The sequence below is a fragment of the Lissotriton helveticus genome, chromosome 1_1 (assembly GCF_964261635.1).
Source record: "Lissotriton helveticus chromosome 1_1, aLisHel1.1, whole genome shotgun sequence".
NCBI classification, from domain to species: domain Eukaryota; kingdom Metazoa; phylum Chordata; class Amphibia; order Caudata; family Salamandridae; genus Lissotriton; species Lissotriton helveticus.
In genome coordinates, this window is record NC_136057.1 from 1,156,334,471 (window position 1) to 1,156,351,184 (window position 16,714).

Genomic DNA, 16,714 nt, shown 5'->3' on the forward strand with positions numbered 1-16,714 from the left:
CCTATAAACATGTCAGGAGACATCGTACCTGCAAGTTTCTTGGAGGCAGTGTTAATTGATTCAGGCCGAAAATCCAGCAACAATGGAGGAAGGCTCTTGTAGAACAGGGTTGTCTGTATTACTAGGAACAAACCGTAAGATGACTAAAAGTTTCTTTTACAGATTATAAATACAGCCAGTTGATTGAAGAAATGTTGTCGAAATTATTAGGTCATGTTAAATCTGGCCGATGTAAAAGCCCGCGGACCCTGACTTAAACTCAGAAAGGTGATCTCGAAGTCACACCTGGGTAGGTTAATGACAATATGGCCAACATCAGATTTCTATATAAAAGACTTAATTACAGGGACAACAGCCATCGTACATGCTAATGTGCAGATAAGAGGAACATTCACTCATCTTGATAATCTGTGTTATGGCACTGTGAAGACTCACGCTCAATAGTTACGAGTGATGAATCTCAGGCTATCTACAGCCATGCCAATTATTCAAGAGATCTAACGTTATTTGTGGGTAAACTGTTGAAAACATCACGTTTATTATACCGCGTAATAGATGCCGCGAACAAGACCACGTCTGCATTTATTGCGGTCGTTTACATAGTGCAGGTGCATATATTACTCGTAGCACATACCGGAAAAGTATAATGCCGCGAGCATAGTTTGAATGAATATATTGCTCGTAACACATGCAGGACAAAAATGGTGCCGCGTACATGGCAAATTGGGCACTATATTTAAGAGTCTTCGACATGTCATAGAGATATAATACATACTATTGATTCTTATCTATATTGTTACCAGCAAATCAAATGCACAAACTGACAACTAAAAGGCACGACATTTAACGGTCTGCCGAGAAATGTAACGTCAAGGTCATAGAAAGATCTAAAGAACGGAGGCGGGTAAATTACTTACATTAACGGCTTAATGTAGCACCAACAGCGATCCGGCAACCAAAAAAGTTTTTGGGATACGGACGGCGGCGGCGGCCCTTCCTTTTTAAATATCCTACCCCGGAAGTATTACAGACATACTTGAAACAGAAGGCGGACTGCAGTAGCAGCCATCTATGGTTAATACTCAAGCATGTTTATCAACTCGTCTGATAAATACTATGGCGGCCATCTTGGAAGGTCGATTGTCATCTATAACGCATAATGGCAGTGAGTATAAAGTATATTGGACGATGGTGGTGATAACAACAATGTAGGAGATAGGTTTATTAAATTAACAGTACCACTTAAGTCACTACATTTAGCATTTAAAAAAACAGCTGTGGCATCAACCATCTGCAAAATGCAAGTTAATAAAATAACAGATGCATATCGACAAATTTGATAGATAACAAATACATTTGGACAATTTCAATTAACAAATCATTTGATTTGTTAATTGAAATTTTCCAAATGTATTTGTTATCTATCAAATTTGTCGATATACATCTGTTATTTTATTAACTTGCATTTTTCAGATGGTTGATGCCACAGCTATGTTTTTTTAAATGCTAAATTTAGTGACTTAAGTCGTACTGTTAATTTAATAAACCTATTGTTAGAAGGGGCGATCCCAGAGGGCCAGGCTATGCTCTCCCGACCCCTCCGTGACCCACCTCTCCCACAAATAATGCCGAGTCTTAACGTGAGGTCCTCACCGGGGAGGACTTCGAGTCTAGGATCGTACACACTGAGCTCACACTACACGTATGAACGGACACCACACCGGGGATTTCAATAGGCAAGTTCTTTATCAACAGTATAGGTAAAATGCACTCGTATTTACAAACGATCGAGGGATCGTAAAGTCTCAGGCATTTAGGAAGAGGGAAGCGGGACAGTCTCAATCTTTAGGCCAGCACGAGGCGTATCCTACGCACAGCTCTCAATCCTGGAGCCGGGGGATACGAAAGATGATGATCGTACCGGCTGCTTCACTCACTTCGGGTCGAACCAATTCGTACTGGTAGCGTCGATGGTCCAGCCAGACCAGAGTACTCCTCAAGCCGCGACGAGGTCAGCAGGGCTCGATCCGGAGGTCAGTTCTTGAGGAGCCGCGACCACGTCAGCAGAGCTCAGGGTGTTCCACGAAGGTCTTTAGCGTTCAGGGTCGAGCCGCGACGAGGTCAGCAGGGCTCCGATGTTACAGTTCCGTCTTCATGAGGATGAGCCGCGACAGCGTCAGCAGGGCTCGATGAGTTCGAAGTTTCAGTTTTCCCCAAGGGTTAAGCCGCGATCAGATCAGCAGGGCTCTCTTGTCCAGGATACAACTCCCCCCTAGTTCTTGGGCGGGCCTTGATATAGTCCAGTGTCCCTTTGATGTCCGGACCCTCGCAGGCGGAGGTCTCGTGCCTTGGGGGCTGGTCGTTGGAGAGGTCCGTTGGTTGGCCCTTTTATCCTTTTGAAGATGCGGCCGGGAATTCCCAGACGCTCAGCAGGGTCTGGAGCCAGCTCTCGGGGAGTCCAGAGGTGCGATCGAAACCTGCCCACAGGGGAAGGCCAGAGATGTGAGAGAAACCAGTCTCCCAGGGAGGCTGGAGGTGCAATCAAAACTCCTTGGTCTTATCTCACTCAGGGAGCCCTTTACCCCCCAGCCGGGCATGGTGCGTCTGGAGCCCAAGTTTCGCTGGGGCTGGGGTCAGGCAAGGCCCAGGGAGTCAGGGACCTCGGGAAGGGAAAATGGCGGCCGGGGGCCCTGTGGGGTGATGTAGGTTCTGGGCGCCCGGTGCCGGGAAGGAGGATGGTGGAATGCAGGGCTGGTTGTCGGTTGGTGGGGTCGGGTAAGGAGCGGGGCGGACAGGGAACAGGACGACCAGGGGTTTCTAGGTGCAGAGCTAGGCTAACGGGGTGCTGAGGAACGGGGGGAACCATGCCACGAGGCCAGGTCCCACACCTATCTCCTACATTGTTGTTATCACCACCATCGTCCATTATAGTTTATAACTAACTGCCATTATGCGTTATAGATGACAATCGACCTTCCAAGATGGCCGCCATAGTATTTATCAGACCAGTTGATAAACACGCTTGATTATTAACCATAGACGGCTGCTACTGCAGTCCGCCTTCAGTTTCAAGTAAGTCTGTAATACTTCCGGGGTAGGGTATTTAAAAAGGAAGGGCCGCCGCCGCCATCCGTATCCCGAAAACTTTTCCAGTTGCCGGATCGTTGTTGGTGCTACATTAAGCCGTTAATGTAAGTAATTTACCCGCCTCCATTCTTTAGATCTTTATATGACCTTGACGTTACATTTCTCGGCAGACCGTTAAATGTCGTGCCTTTTAGTTGTCAGTTTGTGCATTTGATTTGCTTGTAACAATATAGATAAGAATCAATAGTATGTATTATATCTCTATCACATGTCGAAGACTCTTAAATATACTGCGCAATTTGCCATGCACGCGGCACCATTTTTGTCCGGCATGTGATACGAGCAATATATTCATTCAAACTATGCTTGCGGCATTATACTTTTCCGGTATGTGCTACAAGTAAAATATGCACCTGCACTATGTAAACGACCACAATAAATGCAGACGTGGTCTTGTCCGCGGCATCTATTACGCGGTATAATAAACGTGATGTTTTCAACAGTTTACCCACAAATAACGTTAGATCTCTTGAATAAGTGGCATGGCTGCTGATAGCCTAAGATTCATCACTCGTAACTATTGAGCGTGAGTCTTCACAGTGCCATAACACAGATTATCAAGATGAGTGAATGTTCCTCTTATCTGCACATTAGCATGTACGATGGCTGATGTCCCCGTAATTAGGTCTTTTATATAGAAATCTGATGTTGGCCATATTGTCATTAACCTACCCAGGTGTGACTTCGAGATCAATATAATCAACCAGAGAGAAAGGGTTATGCTATGTTATGTTAAATGAAACTTGTTACGCGCACTAACACCCGGAGGTTTCTTGGCGCTTGCTGGAGGGACATGTAAGTGAGTGGAAAAGAGTTTATTCCGGAAGGGTAAACAAAAAAGTCTTGAGAAGTTTCCTAAACTGAAAAAGGGAGTTGCTGGATTTGATGATCGGAGGAAGGGAGTTCCAAAATTTAGGGGCAAGAAGAGCAAAACGGCGGCCACCAAATTTGTTAAGTTTAAATTTGGGGATGACAACCAAGTGGTGGGATGCTGAACGGAGAGAGCGAGCAGGTTGATACGGGGTGATCAGGGATTTCAGGAAGGCAGGACAAGAGCAGTGAAGGGATTTGAATACCAAGCAGCCCATCTTGAAGGCTGCTCTCTCCTTCACTGGCAACCAATGGAGTCTGCGGAGCAAAAGCTTCGCTGATTGCCACTTAGGGATCTTGAATATGAGACGGGCTGCCTCGTTTTGTACAACCTGAAGGCGGTGTAAAAGAAAACCCGGGAGTGCATGATAGAGGGAATTAGAGAAATCAAGACGTGATAAAACAAGGGACATGACGACCTGACACAGGGCCGCATGTGGAAGTAGGTGCCTGATCTTCCGGATTTTTCGGAGTTGGAACATACACGAAGAAATCGTGGCACCTACTTGGGCCTTGAGTGACAGTTCGGCATCGATCGTCACCCCCAGGCTCCTAACTGCCTTGAGTGGTATCGGGGGGGGGCCCAGATCGAGAGGCCAAAACTGCGGACCCCAGAAAGCGGCACTGGAGCCAGGAAGAAGTAGCTCAGTCTTTCCAGGATTGAGTTTTAATTGGTTCAGATTCATCCATTGATGGATATGGGTCATGAAGGCATGAAAGTTGTTAGTCGCCTGAGGAGAATCGAGTGGAAAGACGAGCTGCAGATCGTCAGCATAATTGGAAACGATAACGTCCCATTTGTGAAGAGTGAGAATTAAAGGGCGGAGATAAAGGTTAAATAATAATGGGGAGAGTGAAGAGCCCTGGGGAACACCACAAGTGATAGGGGATTTAGAGGACACTCTCGCACCCCTCGATATCAATAGTAGAAAACAACAGAAGAGTGACCGCATCAATCGAAGCCAAAATAAGTCATGGAGCAATGACAGTTCATACCACCAGGACAAGTACAGAAACCAAAATAGGGGTAGGTTAAGTGAACATGCAAAGTGAAAAGAAAAGAACCCTCAGGCACCCACAAAAGTTGGTAGCCATTGTCTTCATTGGGTTCATTTTTGAGTGAAAAATATCAAAAGTGTGATAAAGTAGTGAGTTTAAAAAGAGTGTGGACTACTCCTCAAACAAAAAACTTTATTGCGAGGGTAGTTCTAACTCTGTTAAAACCAGTGAAAAGATAACGGACTTATATGTGGTTAGGTTAATTTGACCCTTCAAGTCCTATAAGAATTTTTAAGAAAGGTCAACATGTTTCTGCTAGGGAGCCAATAATCAGCTCAGCATTCGTCAGGACCAAAAAAATTACATCCTCACTCCATGGATGACACTCACTAAGGTGCCAGTACCGTATGGAGTGGGCAGAGACAGAAATCCAACCTTAACTGTGCGATTTGCACAAATGGTGTCTCCTACGGCCTCTCCAATTCATGAGAGACAGGTACATCTGCAAAAAATAAACACAAGCATAGCAACAAGTTTATAAGCAGTATCCCTGTTTAGAAAGAATATAAACAATGTTAGTTATATACAACTCAGCTTTGTTCAACCTACAGAGACCTTCCCCAATGAAACCCTTACGTTAAAAACAGAAAGTATCGAGGACATTCTCTCGCTTCATGATTACACTGCAAATGTTTAGGTATCACGAGTACTGTTTTTTACTCAACAGTGTTCCTGGCCTCATTTATTGCCAAAGAACCGGCTATGCATTGGGGTACCGTATTATTTTGTAAGCGGATCCCAATGTATGCATATTAAGAACTAATTCAAAAAAGTGCATGGTTCGTAGCATTACTCAACAAAAATGAAAACATCTTTACAAGAGAAACGGTAAATAAGTAATGATCCCATTACTCACACTCGGCAGATAGTGATAACGCTCCTTGGGCTAGTGGCAGGGGGAAACCTTCACGTCCGGGCCCTCTGTGTGGAACAAACAGCCAAGGAAACCGTTCGTTATTAGTTACAGAAACACGCAACTGACTGTGCGAGTAATACAGACTTTCCTAGCACTTACTTGCTCCTGGACGACCGCCCGCCTTCAGACCTACGTTGGCCACATCCACTGCTCGGATCAACAAGCTTTCGACCCGGATGTGGAGATTAAAAAAGAATTCGAGAAAGGACGCGACTCGCGCTCACGTGACTGCGTGACTCGCCGTCACGTCATTCTTTCTTAGCCCTCAGTTTTTAAAGTGGCAGTGGTATTATTTTACATGGGGAGATGTGTGATAACCGTATATTTACGTATGCATTCCCAAAGCAGAGGCATATATGTGTGTTCCTAAAGCAGAGGCATATATACTCAATTCTGGCTGGTGATAGAGGGAAGGCATAAACATCAATCTGGACCAGCTAATTCAGAATGCCGCTAAATCTAGTAATAGTTAGAGGAATTCAAAAAACTGGTGGCTAGAATAACCCTCGTCCTTGAGTCCGCAGAACCCAATAGGTGCTGACCTCTGATCCAAAATCATTATCTAGAGAATTCGTAATTCAAACAAATACACATATATAAAAAAGTTTGTTCATATATGTATAAAAACACCATCTGAAGGGGTATTAATGCAAGAAAACAAAATTCGTCATTCATTTAGCAAGGGGCATCAGAAGGTGAATAGGAGCACAAGATGGTGTAATGGATCCATTCACCTACGCATCACTGACCCCCACGGAATATCATCGTTAAGGCCTTGTAAATGCGTAGATAAGCGGTAAATCCATCTTTGCTCTTTTTCGAAGAGGTTGCCCTCTTTCCTCTGGTCCAGTTGTTCTATCACTGCCCATCTAATATCATCTGGACAGTGGCCCTGCTCAAGAAAATGGGCTGTAAGTTTGGTTGTGTTCCTGCCACATCTCACATTACTTCGATGTTCACTAATGCGAGTCTTAATTTTTCTTGTGGTCATTCCCACATACTTAAGGTGGCAGGGACAGGTAATCAAGTAGATGACGTTACTTGAATTACAATTCGTATGGCTCCTGATATGCCATATTTTACCTTCCTCCAAGTTGAGAGTTTTCGCAGTTGAAGTTAAGTGACAGACACTACATCCACCACATGGAAAGTGACCTGTCACTGGGGGTAAACCCCAAGCATCTTGGAGAGTTTGATCATGAGAGGATTTGACAGTTCTAGGGCGTGTGTGGACAAGTGCATCTTGCAAACATCTTTCCCGTTTGTAGGAAAAAAGGGGTTTATGCCATGTACGTCCCCCACTGTTAAGGATCCGCCAGTGTTTGCCTATGCAGCGACTCACAGCATTGGAAACAGTGCTGTAAGTCGTTACACAGGTTAGGGGGATCTCAGCGTTGGTGGTTGACTAAATGGGTTTAGCTGGTACATACCCTGCCCTTGTTGAAACGGGACCCATTGGGGGGTATTATAGTTTGGTCTACCCCGACCTCTTCCTCGCTGTTTATTACCTTTGCTTCCTGCACTAGAGTTGCTGGAATCAGAGTCATCTGATGTATTAGAATCAGGAGTATTTCGGTCCAGTTGGGAGTACTCGGAACTGGCATACGGATAGGTCTTATCGTATGACCATTTCTTGAGATCTTTCTGGAATTTAGACACCTTAGATTGAGTATCTACGCATTCGTAGAAACTGTAGTAAACCTGGAGATTTTAACAAACAAGCAGAAGATCTTATGAACAAGCTATTGAGTAGGGGCTATCCAAAAGAAATACTCCGTAAAAGCTGTAAAAGAGCGAGAAATAACAACAGAGAGGCTCTTCTGGAGGATCACATCAAGGATGCCAACGCTGAGATCCCCCTAACCTGTGTAACGACTTACAGCACTGTTTCCAATGCTGTGAGTCGCTGCATAGGCAAACACTGGCGGATCCTTAACAGTGGGGGACGTACATGGCATAAACCCCTTTTTTCCTACAAACGGGAAAGAAGTTTGCAAGATGCACTTGTCCACACACGCCCTAGAACTGTCAAATCCTCTCATGATCAAACTCTCCAAGATGCTTGGGGTTTACCCCCAGTGACAGGTCACTTTCCATGTGGTGGATGTAGTGTCTGTCACTTAACTTCAATGGCGAAAACTCTCAACTTGGAGGAAGGTAAAATATGGTATATCAGGAGCCATACGAATTGTAATTCAAGTAACGTCATCTACTTGATTACCTGTCCCTGCCACCTCAAGTATGTGGGAATGACCACAAGAAAAATTAAGACTCGCATTAGTGAACATCGAAGTAATGTGAGATGTGGCAGGAACACAACCAAACTTACAGCCCATTTTCTTGAGCAGGGCCACTGTCCAGATGATATTAGATGGACAGTGATAGAACAACTGGACCAGAGGAAAGAGGGCAACCTCTTCGAAAAAGAGCAAAGATGGATTTACCGCTTATCTACGCATTTACAAGGCCTTAATGATGATATTCCGTGGGGGTCAGTGATGCGTAGGTGAATGGATCCATTACACCATCTTGTGCTCCTATTCACCTTCCGATGCCCCTTGCTAAATGAATGACGAATTTAGTTTTCTTGCATTAATACCCCTTCAGATGGTGTTTTTATACATATATGAACAAACTTTTTTATATATGTGTATTTGTTTGAATTACGAATTCTCTAGATAATGATTTTGGATCAGAGGTCAGCACCTATTGGGTTCTGCGGACTCAAGGACGAGGGTTATTCTAGCCACCAGTTTTTTGAATTCCTCTAACTATTACTAGATTTAGCAGCATTCTGAATTAGCTGGTCCAGATTGATGTTTATGCCTTCCCTCTATCACCAGCCAGAATTGAGTATATATGCCTCTGCTTTAGGAACACACATATATGCCTCTGCTTTGGGAATGCATACGTAAATATACGGTTATCACACATCTCCCCATGTAAAATAATACCACTGCCACTTTAAAAACTGAGGGCTAAGAAAGAATGACGTGACGGCGAGTCACGCAGTCACGTGAGCGCGAGTCGCGTCCTTTCTAAAATTCTTTTTTAATCTCCACATCCGGGTCGAAAGCTTGTTGATCCGGGCAGTGGATGTGGCCAACGTAGGTCTGAAGGCGGGCGGTCGTCCAGGAGCAAGTAAGTGCTAGGAAAGTCCGTATTACTCGCGCAGTCAGTTGCGTGTTTCTGTAACTAATAACTAACGGTTTCCTTGGCTGTTTGTTCCACACAGAGGGCCCGGACGTGAAGGTTTCCCCCTGCCACTAGCCCAAGGGGCGTTATCACTATCTGCCGAGTGTGAGTAATGGGATCATTACTTATTTACCGTTTCTCTTGTAAAGATGTTTTCATTTTTGTTGAGTAATGCTACGAACCATGCACTTTTTTTAATTAGTTCTTAATATGCATACATTGGGATCCGCTTACAAAATAATACGGTACCCCAATGCATAGCCGGTTCTTTGGCAATAAATGAGGCCAGGAACACTGTTGAGTAAAAAACAGTACTCGTGATACCTAAACATTTGCAGTTTAATCATGAAGCGAGAGAATGTCCTCGATACTTTCTGTTTTTAACGTAAGGGTTTCATTGGGGAAGGTCTCTGTAGGTTGAACAAAGCTGAGTTGTATATAACTAACATTGTTTATATTCTTTCTAAACAGGGATACTGCTTATAAACTTGTTGCTATGCTTGTGTTTATTTTTTGCAGATTTACCTGTCTCTCATGAATTGGAGAGGCCGTAGGAGACACCATTTGTGCAAATCGCACAGTTAAGGTTGGATTTCTGTCTCTGCCCACTCCATACGGTACTGGCACCTTAGTGAGTGTCATCCATGGAGTGAGGATGTAATTTTTTTGGTCCTGACGAATGCTGAGCTGATTATTGGCTCACTAGCAGAAACATGTTGACCTTTCTTAAAAATTCTTATAGGACTTGAAGGTTCAAATTAACCTAACCACATATAAGTCCGTTATCTTTTCACTGGTTTTAACAGAGTTAGAACTACCCTCGCAATAAAGTTTTTTGTTTGAGGAGTAGTCCACACTCTTTTTAAACTCACTACTTTATCACACTTTTGATATTTTTCACTCAAAAAAGAACCCAATGAAGACAATGGCTACCAACTTTTGTGGGTGCCTGAGGGTTCTTTTCTTTTCACTTTGCATGTTCACTTAACCTACCCCTATTTTGGTTTCTGTACTTGTCCTGGTGGTATGAACTGTCATTGCTCCATGACTTATTTTGGCTTTGATTGATGCGGTGACTTCGAGATCACCTTTCTGAGTTTAAGTCAGGGTCCGCGGGCTTTTACATCGGCCAGATTTAACATGACCTAATAATCTTGAGTAAATTTTGTCAATCAACTGACTGTATTTATAATCTGTAAAAGAAACTTTTAGTAATTTTACGGTTTGTTCCTAGTAATACGGACAACCCTGTTCTACAAGAGCCTTCCTTCATTGTTGCTGGATTGTCGGCCTGAATCAATTAACACTGCCTCCAAGAAACCTGCAGGTACGATGTCTCCTGACATGTTTATAGGTCAGCTGGCACTCACACTACATAGTCTATATAATACCTTGTTTTCCATCTGACAGATTTCTGCAGTCACGTATCTCCACCAATAGTTATATGAATTTAATAATTCCGCCTCCATCGCAATTTTCAAAGTACGTTTGTGCTTATTCTATTGGTATAATGGGCTTTGATGTTGACTCACTTGCTTGTTGTTTGATGTATAACTGGGCCTTTACCTTCTAAAAGATTAATGTCATACTTCTAAGAATGTCAAGTAACACTACTTTAGTGTTACGCACACGGTTTTCCTTGTTGAAATATTTGTAATATGATGTTTTAGATGTCATCATGTGTAGTTGATAAAAGAACAAATTGATAATACAATTATATTGTATCTACACAGGGGGCTTCCTCTGCAATATACAATTGTCCTGATGATGGTCTTATAGACAACTGCAACAAAGACCGAAACGTCGACCTCTTCATCATCTCACAAGAAATGTATGTTCTTAAGAGTAACTTTTTTTCATCGCTGGTTTTAGTTGCTCTTTTTCCACTTATAGGAGCTGATGGTTGTTATGAACTGATTTGCTGATTTGTTTTATACATCTGTTCATGACATTTTGCTTATGATTAACTACTTGATGTATCCCCTAAAATTAATTCCTGATATATAAAATACAATATATTTTCATACAAATAGGATCTCCCGTGTGCTTTTTCCTCTTTTGATTAATGTCAATACATATTACTGTTGTCCTATGGACACATTTGAGTTAGACTGTTGATGACAAACTCAATGACTCATGCTAACAAATAAACTGAATTAGTTGACAAATAAAATCCCTTGTAGACAACCCTCACCCCATACTGCATCCTAAGAACAGAGACTTCAAAAACATCAAGACTGCAATCTCCTCAAATAGTCTCCATGATTCTTAAACTAAAAGACGGACAACATGTTAGAAGTGAAAAATGCTGCACCAGAGGACTGCAAATTTTTGATACATTACAATTTCCTCCCCTAGAGCAATTGGACAAATCATTTTAATTAGATGAAAGTATACTACAACATTAATCACCTAACACCTTTTTCAGTTATCTTTTAAATACTGAATATTCAATTTTCTATCCTGTTATTGAAAATACGTATGTGCAAATATTAAGGTATGACAAAGAGACTGCGTAGATCTGTACTGAGGAACAAGTTACTTACCTTTGGTAACGCTTTATCTGGTTGAGAATCTATCTAGCCTGACTTTCTCTGACCCTCCGGGCAGATAATATTGCCAATAGGAAGGCCGTCATGATGGTAAGGAGCCTGAGAGGACAGTTGTGCAATGGGTCAAAGGAAGTGCACATTAGGAATGTCAGGACTAGATTAAGGTCCCACAGAGGCAAGATGAAGGGTGAAGGAGAAAACATATGTTGCAAACCTTTCAGGAAGCTATGTAAAATAGGGGATTTGAAGAGGGATAATTGACCAGGTAACTGCAGAAAGGCTGAGACAGCAGAAAGATAGGCCTTTAAGGTGCCCAGAGCAGAGCCCTGCTGGGCAAGGGAAAGGATAAAGAGAAGGAACTGAGAGAGGGAGCAAAATTAAGGTCAACCTGATTCTGTACACACCATGCCATAAACTTGTCCCAATGGCAGGTGTATAGCGTTTTGGTAGAGGGACATCTGCCTGCCAAAATAAAATTGCTGACTTTGGGCAGAAGGTCGAAAGCTGTCAACAGTTGCAGCTCAATTTCCATGCATTACGTCAGAGCATCGACAAGTTCGAGTGGAGAACCCTCTCCTACTGCTACAACAGAAGATCCTCCGGAAGAGGCATCCCGATCGGAGGACCGAAGGCCATGCTCAACAGCTCGGGACTAATCTCTCTCAGCCCCTCCAGAGCCACAAGGATGACTGCGGCCCGGTCGTTCCAGATCCTCTTGAGAACTCTGGGCAAGAGTCGTGTGGGTGGAAAGGCATATAGGAGGCCTGAGCTACACTCAAGATGAAAAGCGTCTAAGAGCAAGAGCCGCCTTGGAAACTCCAGTGCACAGAATGGCTGACATTGCACGTTCTCAGCGGTGGGGAACAGATCTAACCAAGTCTCTTCCCAGGGCTGTAAAAGCCCTGACGTTCCAGCCATTTTCAGAGATGCAGGGCCTCTTGACAAAGGGTCCATGACCCCACCCCACCCCACCCTATTTGCTGCAGTACCACATGGCAGTGAGGTGGTATTATCCATCAACACCTGCACTAGCCTTCTCTTGATGGAGAGTAGACAGTCTTTCAATGCCAGGTGCATTGCCTGAAGCTCCAGAAGGTTGATGTGGAGTCCAGACTCTGCAGGAAACCAGAGTCCTCTGATCTCCACCTCTCCCAGATGGCTGCCCCATCCCAGGAGTGACACATCTGTCACTACTGTGAGATCTGGTTGGGGAAGAGAGAGGGGTCTGGCGTTGACCCAATTACAGTTCATTAACCACCAGTGAAGATCCTTCGCAGTTCCCTCCAAGATCTGGACGATGTCAGAGAGATTCCCCTGATGCTGCACCCACTGGAACTTCAGATCCCTCTGTAGAGCCCACATATGCCAGCGAGCATGTGTCAAAAGCAGGAAGCAAGAGGCCATGAGTCCCAGTAGCCTTAGGTTCAATCTCACCGAAATTCAGGATAGAGGCTCAAACATTGGTGTCATAACCTGAATATCCTGGACTTGGCTTTCAAGAGGATAAGCCCACCGTATACAGAACAGCTCTGATGAAAGGGAGCGTCTGAGGAATCAGGTGTGACTTTGGCAGGTTGGTAGTGAACCGCAACGAATGCAGAAGGTCTGCTATATTCTGGAGGTGGGAGAGGACAGCCTGGGGCGAGCCTGCCTTCAACAGCCAGTTGTCGAGATAGGGAAAGACTGGAAACCCTGATCTCTGCAGATGAGCTACCACCACTGCCATCACCTTGGTGAACACCCGATGGGGGCTGGTAAGGCCAAAAGAAAGCACAGTAAACTGAAAGAGCTCATGGCCCACCATGAACAGCAGGTAACACCTGTGGGCAAGCAGGACAGGAATATGGAAATATGCGTCCTGCAAGTCCAAGGCTACTATCCAGTCTCCCAGGTCCAGGGCAGACATGACTTGAACAAGTGTTAGATTTGTGCAGTATTGTCCCTCCAGAACACTGTGGTCTTCTCAGCCTCTCTCTTGTCAATTCCAATTTTTAAGCATGCCCGCAAGGGGGGCAAAGCCTTTTCATTTCTGGCAGCTAAAACCTGGAATGAACTCCTTCAGGAACTGCACCTGATTCCGATGGAGACTGCATTCCATAGGAAACTCAAATCCTGTTTTCAGTGAGGCAGTTGTTGTGCGACGTTGGGAGATTCACCACTCTCAGTGACAAGACACTCCGTGGAGTAGCGTACAGTTTAAAAATCCCACATTAATTCATTCATTTTGAACTTCTCCTTCTTGATGAATAGATTGAGAGGGCGCAGGTCTAGGACAGGACGCCGGCCTCGGTCCTTCTAGGGCACGAGAAAGTAGCAGGAATAGCATTTACAACCTACTTCTGATGTCGGCACCCTCTCTGTGGCTACCATGGCCAAGAGAGCTGTCACTTCCAGGCAAGACAAGGTAGGATGGTCCCCCTTCAGCCTGCTGCAAGCAGAGGGCATGGGTGGAGATGTAGTCATGAAAAGGAGGGGGTAACCCCTTCAGGCAATTTGAAGAAACCAATGGTCTAATGTTATAGATCTTCAGTGGCGCAGGTGATGGCATATCCTTCCTCCTACTGGGTGCCCATGAGGGAAAGAGGGTAAGCTAAAGGGGTTCGGAGGCAGCCGCTGCTGGGGGGTGGTGCACTGGCCCAACCTCTGGCTGCCTGACCCACAGGGTCTATGGGATCTACGCCCTTGCCCATGCAGAGGCTGGGAGACTTGTGTACTGTAGTTGCTGTGCATGTAAAATCATGGCTGGAAACTTGGCCACAAAAGGAGCGAAAGGCTGTCTGGGGTTGGCGGGGGCCATGGAAAGGCCCAAGGCCCTGGCTGTTGCTCTGCTGTCCTTAAAGCACTAAATCTGCCTTGAAACTACTGAAGAGATGGGAGCCATCAAAGGGCATTCTCATGAGCGATGCTTGAACATCCTCAAAAAAGCCAGTCGTTCTCAGCCAGGCGTGGCACCGTAAGGCCACCATCGGGTAAACCGTTCTCCGAGCGAGTTGGTGCTATCCAGTCCAAATCTGATCTTGAGCTTAGCTGCATCTCTCCCATCAGCAACAGCTTGGGAGAGTATGGCCCAGACTTCCTCCCGAACCAAGGAGAGCAACTGTGCAACCAAATCCCATCGAGCATGAGAGTAATGGCCCAAAAGGCACCTGGTGTTCATGGACTGCAGTGCCAGGCTGGTGGAAGAAAACATTTTCTTGTCTAAGGTGTTCTGCCTCTTGGATTCCCTATCCGGGGGACAGGGGCGGTAGGAAATGCACCAGGATTTACACAGGAAGTAGAGGGTAGGTCCACCAAGTTCTATCGGATAGGGTATTGTGTGAGGAAATTGGGGTCCCTTGTGGCGGGGTGAAGGGCAATTGTCCTGTTCATAGGAGCCCCTGTGCTGGGCTTGGACCAAGTCCCAAGCAGGACGTCTATAAAGTGTTCAGTCCACTTGCCTCCGTCAAGTTCTCATACCTGTCAATGTTGGGATCTTAAGGCTGGCATTCTTCAGGGTCCAGCGACCGCTCCCCATCCTCCCTGAGTCCTAGCCCATAAGACAAGGGCTCAGGCTCTGGCCTGGAAGGCATGGCTTTAGCCAGCATCACAGGCTGCATGGGTTGATTCACCTCCGACTCTGCGTCGGAGGTGGGGGATCAGAACAGGGCGGGCACCTCAGAAAGCACAGGTGGCGCTTGGAGCATTAGCATCGGGACCAGTGCCAGGGAAGGTCAAGTTGCCAAGACCGGCACCAGTCTGGATCCATCTGTGGATTCAAGGGGCCTGAAATCTGCCTGGGGTGGACTCACTGGCGGGGAACCAATAGGGGTCTCTCCCGAACCCATAGGGCCCAATGTACGACAGCAGGAACGTGTTGATCAAATATGAAGCGCAAGGCCTAATAAAACTCCCGAAGTTGAGCTGGGGTCACTCAGACTCCTGGAAACTCGGGGAGGTGCGGAGACAGCCCAGGTGCAAACTCAATCTCGGAGCCAGGCCTCAAATGGCAACGCTCTCTCATTCAACCTGAATTCCACAACAGACGGGGTGAAGTCGAAGCCCTCTTTGACTTCTTTGTGTTCTTTTTCTTGTGAGACTTACCCGAATGGTCAGACGAGTTTGAGTGTAATGACTAATTTGGGCTCTACGACTGATCCCCGGACCTTCTTCTCGACCAGGATCAAGACCATCGCGGCGTCGCATGCCGAGCAGCCCGGAGCTTGAGGGACAGCTCCCTGGGGTGCATGGCACGGCAATCTTTGCAAGTCTGGTCGCGCACCAGAGGCAAACATGGGGCTGGTTCGTCACCAACATCTGTCAATGACAAGTACTGCGAGGCTTGAAGTCAGACTTTTTAGTCAACATTCTGGCTACACCAGGAGAAAATCTTTCAAAAAAGACTTTGACAAAAGTCAGCATGAAGGGGTGGCACCGCGCATGTCACTTCCTGTGCGGACGCTGCCACCACATGGAGCCGGATGACACCACATACCGGCGCTCAGGGGTGCTGCTCATGAAAAAAGTTCCGGATCCATTCTGATGCCTGTGGATAATTTTAAGGTAAAGAATCTGCAGCTAGAAGTCTCTATCAGAAAGGGGACCCAACACCGCTGGAGCCCTGGATCAGAACTGGTGATGGCTCAAAGGTGATAAGCACTAGTGCAACCTGGAGTTTGAGCTGTATAAAATTGCAAAAAACACAAAGCCTAAGGCTACTTTCCAGGAAATGCATTCTCACACTGTGGCAGCAAAATTAATTTGCAGCTTTAAGGAATAGGCAGAGTGGAGATGGAGAGGCTCTAGAAACGGGTGAAAAAACAACAGAGTCTACATCAAATCCTCGATAACAAGTAAATGGTCTTTTAAAGACCTGTGAAATACTCGGGTGCGGCTGCGATAAGATGCCAGACCAGCCAACCCACAACAGCTCAAGAACTGTCTTTGTGTGCCCGGGAAGCTGTCTAAGCCTGGCTGACACACACGACGAGGGGGTGGG

The 16,714-nt window shown here is 45.5% G+C and overlaps 1 protein-coding gene across 1 annotated transcript in view; it reads right to left on the bottom strand.

The window, feature by feature from the left end:
• Positions 1 to 16,714, bottom strand: part of RELN (reelin) — a 1,711,021-nt gene that overhangs the window by 933,724 nt on the left and 760,583 nt on the right. The window lies entirely within an intron of this gene.